The sequence below is a fragment of the Convolutriloba macropyga genome, unplaced genomic scaffold (assembly GCF_964194025.1).
Source record: "Convolutriloba macropyga unplaced genomic scaffold, txConMacr16.3 SCAFFOLD_1007, whole genome shotgun sequence".
Taxonomy (NCBI): Eukaryota; Metazoa; Xenacoelomorpha; order Acoela; family Convolutidae; genus Convolutriloba; species Convolutriloba macropyga.
Genome location: NW_027451966.1, coordinates 21407 through 35000, shown reverse-complemented (window position 1 = coordinate 35000; position 13594 = coordinate 21407). Strand labels below are relative to the sequence as shown.

The following is a 13594-nucleotide window of genomic DNA, read 5'->3' as shown; positions in this document are numbered from 1 at the left end:
ATGACTGGTATCGAAAATGACCTTTACAGGATTTTCACCTTCTTTGATGCTACTTTCCAGTAGACATCAGGACAAATTCACCAGTCTAGCATCAAACCATACCGGACACCGAGAAATGTTGCCATTTCTCTTCCCGATGAGCTTTTCCCTGTTCATTCGCCATTACTAAGGGATTCTCAGTTGATTTCTTTTCCTCCCCTTACTGATATGCTTAAGTTAAGGGGGTTCTCTCGCCCAATTCAGGTTATGTAGTTGATTGTCTCTTAATTGGTTCACTGACCAATATGAGACAGAAACCGATTCAGCAGTTTTGTTCGCTACTACTATCAAACACAGGTCGAAGTTTCCATTCAGTCATTAATTCCAACTTTCAAATGTTGTTGTTTCAGCTTTCGCTTACTAGAAGCAACATAATACTCGCTGCAATACAGACCTCGGGAAACCCTCACCGTGAATAAGGTTCACTCACATATTTCACTACATTTTGCGTGGGATTGGAGATGAGGCTACTCGTTCTTGCTCAGTACTAGGCTGAAAATTAACGAAACTTCGTTACAAACGTTCACATGTTGATGTTTCCGCTTTCGCGTACTCGAAACAACATAATACTAGTCTTTGTAATTTAGTTTCATAATTTCAACTGTTCTCATGCAGAATTTTTGCTCATTCTTATCCCAAATTTTGACCTGGCTACTAGTTACACTCCTTGTACTTATTGCAAAATGACCACAAATTTCAACAGCTTTCACATGTTGCTGTTTCGGCTTTCGCTTACTACAGTCAACATAATACTCGTTGCAAAATAAGTGCTCGGCATCTGCAATTTTCCAAAGACGAAGTTTCGCCAGTTCAATTTTCGCTCGCCAATTATGGCTACTAATTCACACGGTACTGAGCTCAACAACATTAAATTTGTTCAGCAAGACTTTCACATGTTGATGTTTTGGCTTTCGCCTACTAGAAGCAACATAATACTCGTCTTGTTAGCTCATTCAATGAGAATAGCTTTTCCCGTTGAGAATTTTTGCCTTCAATTGGCGTTGTAGTGAGTTTGGCTACTCAGATCACCAAATACTTGTGACAATTCGAACCAGAAATGTTTTCAATTTTCACATGCTGATGTTTCGGATTCAACCTACTAGAAGCAGCATAATACTTGTATTCAACAATTTCTGTATCAAATCCCAGTTTTCTCTGGTGCATCTTTGCCAAACTATTCCAAACTGCCTGAGTCTGAATACCAATTACAGGTACTAGTAAATGCACGTTACTAAGGACTATATAGTTCTAGGTTACTGTACACAACGACGTTCACATGTTGATGTTTCAGCTGCCGCTTACTAGAAACAACATAATACTTATCGTGCATACCTTTCCATAACTTGTCCTTTTCAGATGCATTAGTTTCCCTTTGTCTTGGCTTCTACAGTCAGACTGGCTACTAGTAACAGCACAGTACTAATCACATATCGTTCTACAGTTTGCAGACAACTTTCACATGTTGATGTTTCAGCTTTCGCCTACTAGAAACAACATAATACTCGCTGTATACATTTGTAGTTCTCTATGTAACTTTCATGTGAAGAAGTTTCGCCAGTCTTTTTGACTGTCTCAAATCTGAGTCATGCTTAGGCTACTAGTTGCTTCATAGTACTTATCGCCTCGAGATCATTGAACAAAACTTGATTTTCACATGTTGCTGTTTCAGCTTCCGCTTACTAGAAACAACATAATACTAGTCTCATTAAGTTCCGTCTCTTTGCAATTTTCTTATGAAGAAAATTCGCCATCACAATGACTCCAGCAGTTCTTGATCAAGGAATGCAATCATTGATCAGAATGCTATTATTTGAATCGGTTCTGCTTTAAGTGTTCCAATTTTATTGGAAGCACCAACAATAGAACATCAATGTGTTCAATCGAGAGTTATATAACCCTGAATCGGACGCAGTCAACAGCCGAAGCCGAGACCGCCTTTTGCGTTAGAGAGGTCGGTAAACAAATCTTGCGATTCATACCGAATTAACACATATAGCTGTGCTCCTCTTCGTAAAGCGAGCCAAGTGATCCCCTGTTGAAGGATGTATTTGGACCAATCTAGTAGCATTTGGTTTCCAACAAGCTCTCCCAAGTTAGCTTACTTATTGGGCTTTTCAACCAATTCGGTTGGCTACAAGCATCATCAAAGTACTAGCCACAGTTTGATCGCAAAATTCTACGACTTTCACATGTTGATGTTTCGGCTTGCGCTTAGCCTACTATAAGCAACATAATACTAGTCATATCATAGAGCGTGATCAGCTTGTGACGTTCTCATGATGAAGTTTCACCAACAGTGTCTCACTTCGAGCTTAAATCCAGCTACTAGTAACTACACAGTACTGACTGCAACGATAACTTTTATCTATACCTTTCACATGCTGCGCTTTCGGCCAGGGCCTACTAACGTCAACATAATACTCGATATAAACTTTTGTTCATGATGCAGCTTCCCCATGCAGAAGTTTCGCCTTCAAATGCTCTCTTGGCCATATGACGTAAGAAAAGGTTACTAGTAACATCACAGTACTAGCCACAGTTTGATTGCAAAATTCTACGACTTTCACATGTTGATGTTTCGGCTTGCGCTTAGCCTACTAGAAGCAACATAATACTAGTCATATCATAGAGCGTGATCAGCTTGTGACGTTCTCATGATGAAGTTTCACCAACAGTGTCTCATTTCGAGCTTAAATCCAGCTACTAGTAACTACACAGTACTGACTGCAACGCTAACTTTTATCTATACCTTTCACATGCTGCGCTTTCGGCCAGGGCCTACTAACGTCAACATAATACTCGATATAAACTTTTGTTCATGATGCAGCTTCCCCATGCAGAAGTTTCGCCTTCAAATGCTCTCTTGGCCATATGACGTAACACAAGGTTACTAGTAACATCACAGTACTAGCCACAATTTGATCGCAAAATTCTACGACTTTCACATGTTGATGTTTCGGCTTGCGCTTAGCCTACTAGAAGCAACATAATACTAGTCATATCATGGAGCGTGATCAGCTTGTGACGTTCTCATGATGAAGTTTCACCAACAGTGTCTCATTTCGAGCTTAAATCCAGCTACTAGTAACTACACAGTACTGACTGCAACGATAACTTTTATCTATACCTTTCACATGCTGCGCTTTCGGCCAGGGCCTACTAATGTCAACATAATACTCGATATAAACTTTTGTTCATGATGCAGCTTCCCCATGCAGAAGTTTCGCCTTCAAATGCTCTCTTGGCCATATGACGTAACACAAGGTTACTAGTAACATCACAGTACTAGCCACAATTTGATCGCAAAATTCTACGACTTTCACATGTTGATGTTTCGGCTTGCGCTTAGCCTACTAGAAGCAACATAATACTAGTCATATCATAGAGCTTGATCAGCTTGTGACATTCTCATGATGAAGTTTCACCAACAGTGTCTCATTTTGAGCTTAAATCCAGCTACTAGTAACTACACAGTACTGACTGCAACAATAACTTTTATCTATACCTTTCACATGCTGCGTTTTCGGCCAAGGCCTACTAACGTCAACATAATACTCGATATAAAATTTTGATCATGATGCAGCTTTCCCATGCAGAAGTTTCGCCTTCAAATGCTCTCTTGGCCATATGACGGAACACCAGGTTACTAGTAACATCACAGTACTAGCCACAGTTTGATTGCAAAATTCTACGACTTTCACATGTTGATGTTTCGGCTTGCGCTTAGCCTACTAGAAGCAACATAATACTAGTCATATCATAGAGCGTGATCAGCTTGTGACGTTCTCATGATGAAGTTTCACCAATAGTGTTTCATTCGAATTGGTTCTGCTTTAAGCTCTCCAATTGTTTTGGATGAACCAGTTTTGCCCTTCGAAGCCACTTTTGTGAGCTTTTGTGGGTCTTTACCAAGAGGATATACCTCAAGGCCTCTTTCAATTCCTTTAAGTTCTTTCAACTCCTTTACAGTTTCTAGGTTCACATAGCTGCAAACCTTATTTCTAGTTTTAAGTCTGGCCAACTTGGGGAGAGTTGGTGCAGACCGTGACCAATTCTAGTAGGATGCCACAACAAGAATGTGATCAACTTAGCTTGTCGATGAACCTGCCCCACATTCAAACAACTCTATCGCCTTTTCCTCGTATAGTTATATGCGAGGGCCTCTCATAGAGAGCGCTGTTAGCAACCTTTTCCACATAGACGATAAAGTTGTGAGTGTTTTGCACATGGCTGTTGTCATCACCACGTGACGAGTCAACTCAGCTTGACTCTCTACACTCCGACAAGCTTTGCACATACGCCTTTAGTTCAGTATGTGTCTTTAATCTGACTCCGGTGCCTCAAGCCGGAAAAATTGTCAGATTATGATCATTATCGGTTAGTCATCCCGATGCAAGATCGTATCGTACTGTCTTTGTCTACCTCCAGATTCCGAAGAACAGGAGGAGACTCTCCCAGACCTACATATCTGGGAGAATGTTCAGAGGGCGAGAAGCTGTGGATTACTCTCCCCTAAGAACTGACTAAACTTTACCCTCGTCCAAGGTAAGTTTATTTTAGCTAGCCTTCTATGTAAAGGATCTGAGGCTAAGCTGTGTTTTTTCGAGCCTTTGGCTCGGAGCAAGTTCAGTGGGCGCCCCGAGTAGCTCAACTCTTTCCCACTGAACAGCGCAACGCTCTGTCACTCGCTGGGATTTTTGCGTGTCGGTTCTAACCACGCGACTTGTGGACCTTTTTAGGCCTTTCTCATTCACAAGTCTATAGCTGGGCTTCTATAACCCAGCTTCTGAGATCTAGATAGCTGCAGTTCTGCTAGGCTGCTTTTGCTAACTAGTCTCCCTTTAAGCAGTCCCTTGCCATGACTGCTGAACTATGTATCCACACAAGTAGTTTTTGAGCTCGATACATAATTCGAGATTGGTTGCCAAGCAATCTCTAGCGACAGAGCGTCATGCGCACTACAGACATGGCCTCTACCAGCAGCCATGCCCGAAGGAATCAATCACTGATCCTTCCGCAGGTTCCCCTACGGAAACCTTGTTACGACTTTTACTTCCTCTAGACAATTAAGCTCGATCCGCTTCATCCCGTTGCCGGAGACCGAAGTCCCAACAGTAGGAATTTGCAATTCTTGCTTAACTATCCAATCAGTAGTAGCGACGGGCGGTGTGTACAAAGGGCAGGGACGTAATCCCTATGAGTTGTTGACTCATAAGTACCAGGAATTCCTGGTTCACGTCTGCAAGTTACAACAGACGATCCCCTTGAAGCGCTGTACTTTTCTCTGATTGCCCAGTCCATTTCGGACCAAGGGCTGAGTACTCAATCTAAAAGTACACAGTGTAGCGCGCGTGCAGTCCAGAACATCTAAGGGCATCACAGACCTGTTATAGCCTCACTTCATCTGCGGTATTTAATTCCGCATAGTTCCTCTAAGAAGTGTTTGAATTCACATATAGTGAATTTCATTATTTAGATGGAGAAGATCTCGTTCGTTATCGGAATTAACCAGACAGATCACTCCACTAACTAAGAACGGCCATGCACCACCGCCCATATAATCATGAAAGATATTCAATCTGTCAATCCTTAAGATGTCTGGACCGGGTGAGTTTTCCCGTGTTGAGTCAAATTAAGCCGCAGGCTCCACTCCTGGTGGTGCCCTTCCGTCAATTCCTTTAAGTTTCGATTTTGCAACCATACTTCCCCCGGAACCAATAAACTTTGGTTTCCCGGTTAATCTCTTGCCAAGTCAAGATCGACTTTGACAAATTGTAGGTTGGTATAGTTTATGGTCAGAATTACGAGGGTATCTAATCCTCTTCAATACTCTGACTTTCGTTCTTGATTAATGAAAACATTCTTGGCAAATGCTTTCGCAGTAGTTTGTCTTGCCACGATCCAAGAATTTCACCTCTAACGTAGCAATACAAATGCCCCCGTCTGTTCCTTTCAATCATTACCGCACTCAGCCAACCGGCATCAATCGAGTAGCGGGTCATTCTCCATTATTCCATGCTTTATTATTCGATCCCAAAGGATGCTTTGAACACTCTAATTTTCTCAGGGTGAAAACACCGTTTCCACAGTTCGTCACATTTAAGTGCAAACTATTTCTTCGATGCGAAGGATGAGCGGAACGAGTCAACAGATTTAACTGAAGACCATGTTGCCGTTCTACTCAAACAGATCCAACTATGAGCTTTTTAAACGCAGCAACTATTGCATACGCTTGTAGAGGCTGGTATTACCGCGGCTGCTGGCACCAGACTTGCCCTCTACTCGTTCATCAATGGAGCTTTTAAGTCCATTCCATTCTGATTACAAACCATAAAGGTTCATATCATTATTTCTAGTCACTACCTCCTCGTGCGGAGAGTGGGTAATTTGCGTGCCTGCTGCCTTCCTTGGATGTGGTAGCCGTTTCTAAGGCTCCCTCTCCGGAATCGAACCCTGATTCCCCGTTACCCGTCACAACCATGGTAGTCCGTTACACTACCATCATAGGTTGATAGGTCAGAAATTCGGAAGTTCCGTCCCCAAGCCGAAGCTATCTGGGATCTTTCAGTTACTAGGACTCATCACGGGATGTGTCTGTACTTAGCAAATCACCCGGTGTAGTCTTGTAAAAGTCTCCGACAGTGTCGGACAATCAGCATGCATTAGCTGCAGGGTTACCGCAGTTATTCATTTAGCTTGCAAATCAACTAATAGATAGTAACTGATTTAATGAGCCATTCGCGGTTCCACTTTTTCAAGCTTCGCTTGCACATGCATGGCTTAGTCTTTCAGACAAGCATATGGCAACTGACAGGATCAATCAGTTTAATTGTACTTTGAACAATCTTTCGATTTGTTCGAATTTAGAAAGACATAGCCTTGCGGCCTCGTCAATCTTGCTTTGAGCTTTTTAAATCACGAAGAGTTTCAATGCATGCTTTGGCATGGCTACTAGTTACTACACAGTACTCTACACACTTAGAGTTACCCACGATTACACATTTCACATGCTGATGTTTCGGCTCGCGCGTACTAGAAACAGCATAATACTATGTGTACTGGTAGATAGCGCTCTGTGAGCATTTCCCATGAGCAGGTTTTGCCCTCCAAATCTCTGTTCTACTGTTACCAATACCGGCTAACAACTGTATCATACTAGGGAGAATTGACTCATGATTTAAAAACCAGATGTTCACATGTCGATGTTTCGGCTCTCGCCTACTAGAAACAACATAATACTAGTCTGTTAAAAATCTCAATCACGCCGCCTCTTCAGATACAGAAGTTTTACCTTTTATTGGTTAGAGAACAGCTTTCCAGCTGTCGACATGGTTACTAGTAACAACACCGTACTCAACACAAAAACTTTTCAACTTCACAACTTTCACATGCTGATGTTTCTGCTTTCGCATACTAGAAACAGCATAATACTTATTGTTTTGTCAAGTAATTTGTGTGTCTTTCCCATGTGAAGTTTCACCGGTCAACAATGTTTCCCTGACCAATTACGGCTACTAGTAGCTGTATAATACTAGGGAAAATGATTGAGGATTTAATATCAGATTTTCACATGTTGATGTTTCGGCTTTCGCCTACTAGAAACAACATAATACTAGTCTGCTAAGAAATCTCGCTCAAATTGCCTTTTCACATACAGAAGTTTCACCTTCTATTGGTTAGAGAACAGTTCTCAGCTGTCGACATGGTTACTAGTAACAACATCGTACTCAACACAAAAATTCTTCAACTTCACAACTTTCACATGCTGATGTTTCTGCTTTCGCGTACTAGAAACAGCATAATACTTATTGCTTTGTCAAGAAGTGTGTGTGTCTTTCCCATGCGAAAGTTTCACCGGTCAGCAATAATTGCCGTGTCCAATTAAGGTTACTCATAGCTGTATAATACTAGGGAAAATGATTGAGGATTTAATATCAGATTTTCACATGTTGATGTTTCGGCTTTCGCCTACTAGAAACAACATAATACTAGTCTGCTAATAAATCTCGCTCAAATTGCCTTTTCACATACAGAAGTTTCACCTCTTCTTGGTCACTGTACAGATGATGCTGTCTGTTCTTTATTTGGTTCTGCTTATTATAAGGAGGGGCATCACTCCTTCCTCCTTGGTTTGCATGCATTAAGCCTGCTTTGTGAAAAGCGTATCTTTCTAGCTTTTCTTCGCCTTACTCGAGTAGGACGATACAATCCAGACATTAGTCAGTCTTGGTGTAAAGTCACTGAGTATTATTCGGTTCTGCTTTATTCAGCAATATGCTGTATAATTGTTGTAATTTGCGAACATATTTGTTCTCAGTTCCGAACTACTAGCGACGACAGATTACCAGCGGTCATGAGCCATCAAGGTAGTTCTTTGGTGCATCAAGTAGAGAGGTGCCATCAAACAACACTTCCCTAATAATGCTACACACATAGAATTTGCTACAGTGCAGCTTTTTACTTTGCAAAATTTGCGCACAAATTTTGCATAGAATAAATGTTTTATCAAGATTTTTAGATCCCCTCCCTTGAGAGAACGTTACTCCTTTAAGTGAACACCCCGCGGCGTCCTGTTGTTATTGCTTATAACCATTTCGCAAGCCGGAGGCATAATGCACTACGCAAGCCGCTACTTTGGCACAGAGGCACCTAGTTTTACACCCGGGACTTCAGGTGGCCCAGTTTTACACCCAGTACAGCGGTGCCAGTTGGTAACCCGGTGGATCCTCGGAGACCAGACATGATCATAGATCAAACCCGATGTATGCTACTCCTGAACGTATAGTATCTCCACTGTGCAATGAAATTATCGTTCGTTTCGGGCCTTCCTATACGTTCAGCAGACAATCGCTAGGAATTCACCTCGTGACCCGTGGTGACCACACTGGATTTCAAGTTTATTGATTTGGACAGACCTGTCATTTATTTTGCTTTTCAGCTTCAGTTCTGCTCGATCTAGCTTGCCTAAGGCTTGATCTCGCTTTGCTCACCCCTGTAGGAGCCTCTACTAGTACCACTCGGAGTAATGGGGAATCCACCAGACCTAATCGATGAATGCCATCAAACAACAAACATCATACCCGGCTTCATCAGGCATATTTTATCACTTCCGAGAGGTACTTTAGTATCAGATCTTTCTCCATGCCTCTTATGAGGACCCGTCAGACCTTTCGGTTTATCGTTTAGCTTCAGTCCTGCTCGATCTAGCTTTCCCAAGGCTCGATCTAGCTCTATTCGCCCCACTAGAGGGCTCTCTAAGACCCCTCGGTCTTAGTGTTAGCTCCGGTACTGCTCGGTCGTGCTTGCTGAAGGCCCGACCCAGCTTTAGTTAGATTCTCGTACTTTCTCTTGGCCTCTCTAGGAGGACCAGACAGACCTCTCGGTCTATCGTTTAGCTTCAGTCCTGCTCGATCTAGCTTGCCCAAGGCTTGATCAAGCTCTATTCGCCCCGCTAGAGGGCTCTCTAAGACCCCTCGGTCTTAGTGTTATCTTCTGTAATGCCTAACCAAGCTTACTACAGGCCTTGGTCAGGTCTTTATCGGTCACCGATTAGTAACAGACCAATCATAGGGCCTTCCACCCTATCCGGGTTGAGGTCTTTAGTCCAGCCATATTTTGACAAGACACCTCTCCCTAATAATGCCCCACACATAGAATTACTGTCCATGCAGTATTTAACTTGTGTTTTTTTCTAAAATTTGATTTTCACTTTTTGGAGGTTCATTTGCTCCTCTGACACTCTTTCAGCTTCAATCTTACTCGATCTAGCTTTCCCAAGGCTCGATCTAGCTCTATTCGCCCCACTAGAGGGCTCTCTAAGACACTTCGGTCTTAGTGTTAGCTCCGGTCTTGCTCAATCGTGCTTGCTGAAGGCGCGATCAAGCTTTAGTTAGCTTCTCGTACTTCCTCTTGGCCTCTCTAGGAGGACCAGACAGACCTCTCGGTCTATCGTTTAGCTTCAGTCCTGCTCGATCTAGCTTTCCCAAGGCTCGATCTAGCTCTATTCGCCCTGCTAGAGGGCTCTCTAAGACCCCTCGGTCTTAGTGTTAGCTCCGGTACAGCTCGGTCGTGCTTGCTGAAGGCCCGATCAAGCTTTAGTTAGATTCTCGTACTTTCTCTTGGCCTCTCTAGGAGGACCAGACAGACCTCTCGGTCTATCGTTTAGCTTCAGTCCTGCTTGATCTAGCTTTCCCAAGGCTCGATCTAGCTCTATTCGCCCTGCTAGAGGGCTCTCTAAGACCCCTCGGTCTTAGTGTTAGCTCCGGTACAGCTCGGTCGTGCTTGCTGAAGGCCCGATCAAGCTTTAGTTAGCTTCTCGTACTTTCTCTTGGCCTCTCTAGGAGGACCAGACAGACCTCTCGGTCTATCGTTTAGCTTCAGTCCTGCTCGATCTAGCTTTCCCAAGGCTCGATCTAGATCTATTCGCCCTGCTAGAGGGCTCTCTAAGACCCCTCGGTCTTAGTGTTAGCTCCGGTACAGCTCGGTCGTGCTTGCTGAAGGCCTGATCAAGCTTTAGTTAGCTTCTCGTACTTTCTCTTGGCCTCTCTAGGAGGACCAGACAGACCTTTCGGTCTCTTGCTTAGCTTCAGTCCTGCTCGATCTAGCTTTCCCAAGGCTCGATCTAGCTCTATTCGCCCCGCTAGAGGGCTCTCTAAGACCCCTCGGTCTTAGTGTTAACTCCTGTAATGCCTAACCAAGCTTACTACAGGCCTTGGTCAGGTCTTTATCGGTCACCGATTAGTAACAGACCGATCATGGGGCCTTCCACCCTATCCGGGTTGAGGTCTTTAGTCCAGCCATATTTTGACAAGACACCTCCCCCTAATAATGCCCCACACATAGAAATACTGTCCATGCAGTATTTAACTTGTGTTTTTTCTAAAATTTGATTTTCACTTTTTGGAGGTTCATTTGCTCCTCTGACACTCTTTCAGCTTCAATCTTACTCGATCTAGCTTTCCCAAGGCTCGATCTAGCTCTATTCTCCCCACCAGAGGGCTCTCTAAGACACTTCGGTCTTAGTGTTAGCTCCGGTCTTGCTCAATCGTGCTTGCTGAAGGCGCGATCAAGCTTTAGTTAGCTTCTCGTACTTTCTCTTGGCCTCTCTAGGAGGACCAGACAGACCTCTCGGTCTATCGTTTAGCTTCAGTCCTGCTCGATCTAGCTTTCCCAAGGCTCGATCTAGCTCTATTCGCCCCGCTAGAGGGCTCTCTAAGACCCCTCGGTCTTAGTGTTAGCTCCGGTACAGCTCGGTCGTGCTTGCTGAAGGCCCGATCAAGCTTTAGTTGGCTTCTCGTACTTTCTCTTGGCCTCTCTAGGAGGACCAGACAGACCTCTCGGTCTCTTGCTTAGCTTCAGTCCTGCTCGATCTAGCTTGCCCAAGGCTTGATCAAGCTCTATTCGCCCCGCTAGAGGGCTCTCTAAGACCCCTCGGTCTTAGTGTTAGCTCCGGTACAGCTCGGTCGTGCTTGCTGAAGGCCCGATCAAGCTTTAGTTAGCTTCTCGTTTTTTCTCTTGGCCTCTCTAGGAGGACCAGACAGACCTCTCGGTCTATCGTTTAGCTTCAGTCCTGCTCGATCTAGCTTTCCCAAGGCTCGATCTAGCTCTATTCGCCCCGCTAGAGGGCTCTCTAAGACCCCTCGGTCTTAGTGTTAGCTCCGGTACAGCTCGGTCGTGCTTGCTGAAGGCCCGATCAAGCTTTAGTTGGCTTCTCGTACTTTCTCTTGGCCTCTCTAGGAGGACCAGACAGACCTCTCGGTCTATCCTTTAGCTTCAGTCCTGCTCGATCTAGCTTTCCCAAGGCTCGATCTAGCTCTATTCGCCCCGCTAGAGGGCTCTCTAAGACCCCTCGGTCTTAGTGTTATCTCCTGTAATGCCTAACCAAGCTTACTACAGGCCTTGGTCAGGTCTTTATCGGTCACCGATTAGTAACAGACCGATCATAGGGCCTTCCACCCTATCTGGGTTGAGGTCTTTAGTCCAGCCATATTTTGACAAGACACCTCCCCCTAATAATGCCCCACACATAGAATTACTGTTTATGCAGCTTTTCACTTGTGAAATTTTTAATTTTCGCAATTATTATAGAATAAGTGTTTGCGCAGCTTTTCATAGGTCGAGCTCTAGCTAGCTAGCTCAAGCTAGCTAGCTAGCTCAAGCTCAAGCTATCTAGCTCAAGCTCAAGCCAGCTAGCTCAAGCTCAAGCTAGCTAGCTAGCTCAAGCTCAAGCTAGCTAGCTAGCTCAAGCTCAAGCTAGCTAGCTCAAGCTCAAGCTAGCTAGCTCAAGCTCAAGCTAGCTAGCTAGCTCAAGCTCAAGCTCAAGCTAGCTAGCTCAAGCTCAAGCTCAAGCTAGCTAGCTAGCTCAAGCTCAAGCTAGCTAGCTAGCTCAAGCTCAAGCTAGCTAGCTAGCTCAAGCTCAAGCTAGCTAGCTCAAGCTCAAGCTCAAGCTCAAGCTAGCTAGCTAGCTCAAGCTAGCTAGCTAGCTCAAGCTCAAGCTAGCTAGCTAGCTCAAGTTCAAGCTAGCTAGCTAGCTCAAGCTCAAGCTAGCTAGCTAGCTCAAGCTCAAGCTAGCTAGCTCAAGCTCAAGCTAGCTAGCTCAAGCTCAAGCTAGCTAGCTAGCTCAAGCTCAAGCTCAAGCTAGCTAGCTCAAGCTCAAGCTCAAGCTAGCTAGCTAGCTCAAGCTCAAGCTAGCTAGCTAGCTCAAGCTCAAGCTCAAGCTAGCTAGCTAGCTCAAGTTCAAGCTAGCTAGCTAGCTCAAGCTCAAGCTAGCTAGCTCAAGCTCAAGCTAGCTAGCTCAAGCTCAAGCCAGCTAGCTCAAGCTCAAGCTCAAGCTAGCTAGCTAGCTCAAGCACAAGCTAGCTAGCTAGCTCAATCTCAAGCTAGCTAGCTCAAGCTCAAGCTAGCTAGCTCAAGCTCAAGCTAGCTAGCTAGCTCAAGCTCAAGCTCAAGCTAGCTAGCTCAAGCTCAAGCTCAAGCTAGCTAGCTAGCTCAAGCTCAAGCTAGCTAGCTAGCTCAAGCTCAAGCTCAAGCTAGCTAGCTCAAGCTCAAGCTCAAGCTAGCTAGCTAGCTCAAGCTCAAGCTGGCTAGCTAGCTCAAGCTCAAGCTAGCTAGCTAGCTCAAGCTCAAGCTAGCTAGCTCAAGCTCAAGCTCAAGCTCAAGCTAGCTAGCTAGCTCAAGCTAGCTAGCTAGCTCAAGCTCAAGCTAGCTAGCTAGCTCAAGTTCAAGCTAGCTAGCTAGCTCAAGCTCAAGCTAGCTAGCTAGCTCAAGCTCAAGCTAGCTAGCTCAAGCTCAAGCTAGCTAGCTCAAGCTCAAGCTAGCTAGCTAGCTCAAGCTCAAGCTCAAGCTAGCTAGCTCAAGCTCAAGCTCAAGCTAGCTAGCTAGCTCAAGCTCAAGCTAGCTAGCTAGCTCAAGCTCAAGCTAGCTAGCTAGCTCAAGTTCAAGCTAGCTAGCTAGCTCAAGCTCAAGCTAGCTAGCTCAAGCTCAAGCTAGCTAGCTCAAACTCAAGCTAGCTAGCTAGCTCAAGTTCAAGCTAGCTAGCTAGCTCAAGCTCAAGCTA

General features: G+C 44.5%; 1 non-coding gene and 1 pseudogene across 1 annotated transcript in view; both read right to left on the bottom strand.

The window, feature by feature from the left end:
• LOC142357083 (large subunit ribosomal RNA) overlaps window positions 1–248 on the bottom strand; it is a 3522-nt gene extending 3274 nt beyond the window's left edge. Inside the window, exon 1 of the ribosomal RNA XR_012761544.1 lies at window positions 1–248. This exon is cut by the window's left edge and continues 3274 nt beyond it. This is a non-coding gene — a ribosomal RNA (large subunit ribosomal RNA).
• A 1683-nt stretch (window positions 249–1931) lies between these two features.
• On the bottom strand, window positions 1932–2083 carry LOC142357084 (5.8S ribosomal RNA; annotated as a pseudogene).
• Between the last annotated feature and the right edge of the window lie 11511 nt (window positions 2084–13594).